This window comes from Cygnus olor, chromosome 1 (assembly GCF_009769625.2).
Source record: "Cygnus olor isolate bCygOlo1 chromosome 1, bCygOlo1.pri.v2, whole genome shotgun sequence".
NCBI lineage: Eukaryota > Metazoa > Chordata > Aves > Anseriformes > Anatidae > Cygnus > Cygnus olor.
Genome location: NC_049169.1, coordinates 152,990,292 through 152,991,435, shown reverse-complemented (window position 1 = coordinate 152,991,435; position 1,144 = coordinate 152,990,292).

Here is a 1,144-nt window from a genome sequence, read left to right as displayed (position 1 = left end):
ATGTTTTTGTATAAATAGCCTGTATGGCTGCTATAGGGGGCACACAGTGTGTGTGTTTCACTTGTTTATTTTCAGGGGCAAACAGGCTGTGTGTGTTTGCCTGCCCATTCTTTGGGGGCATACAGACCGTGTGTTTCACTTCTTTGTTTTGGGGGGCAAACAGACTGTGTGTGTTTCTCGTTTGTTTTCAGGGGCAAACAGGCTGTGTGTGTGTTTCTATGCCTGCCCATTCTATAGGGTTTCTGTGTGTGTTTCTCATGTTTTGGGGCGCATACAGACTGTTTTCTATAACTGCTCGTTCTATAGAGGGCATACAGACTGTGTGTTCTATACCTGCCCGTTCTATAGGGGACATACAGACTGTGTTTCTATGCCTGCCCCTTCTGTGGGGTTTCTGTGCGTGTTTCTTGTTTACTTTTGGTGGCTTGTCCCACACGAAGGCAGGCAGGGGCACCGGGGTGGGAAGGGGGCATGGCTCGTGTGCATCTTGCAGCACCCAGCGCCACTTCGCGCCTTCGGTTCAAAAACTGGTCATCCACTGCAAAAAAAAAAAATTAATTAAAAATAAGTAAATAACTGAAATAAAATAAAAAAAAATAATAAATAATTAAAAATAAAAATAATTAAATAAAAAAATAAATTAAAATTAAATCAAAATAAAATCAAGATAAAAAAGAAACAAAATAAGAACTAAAAAGAAAATAAAAGTAAAAATGAAAATGAAATAAAAAATGAAATAAAAATAAAATAAATAATAAAATAATAAGGTAAATAAAATAAAATAAGGTAAAATAAAATAAAGCAAATCCATAAATAAAAAATAAATAAAAAATAAAAATAAAACAGAAGTGAGTTAAGAGGCACCCTGTCCCCCCCCCACGACCAAGGCAGGCGGAAGCACCGCCCCGGGCCTGGCGTTGCCACGGCAACGGTCGCGGGCGGGGCCTCCGCCGCCCGGAAGCCGCGAGGCGCTGTGGGGGTGACGTGTCGCGGGCGCGAGGAAGCCGGAAGCCGGCGGCCGCGGAGGGCGGGGGGCGACGCTCGAGCCGCCGCCGACCGTTGGTGCCGCGGGAAGCGCCCCGCCTCGCGCTGCCCCCCCCCCCCCCCAACCGTCACCCCCTCCCCTAACGGCCGCCGCCCCGCC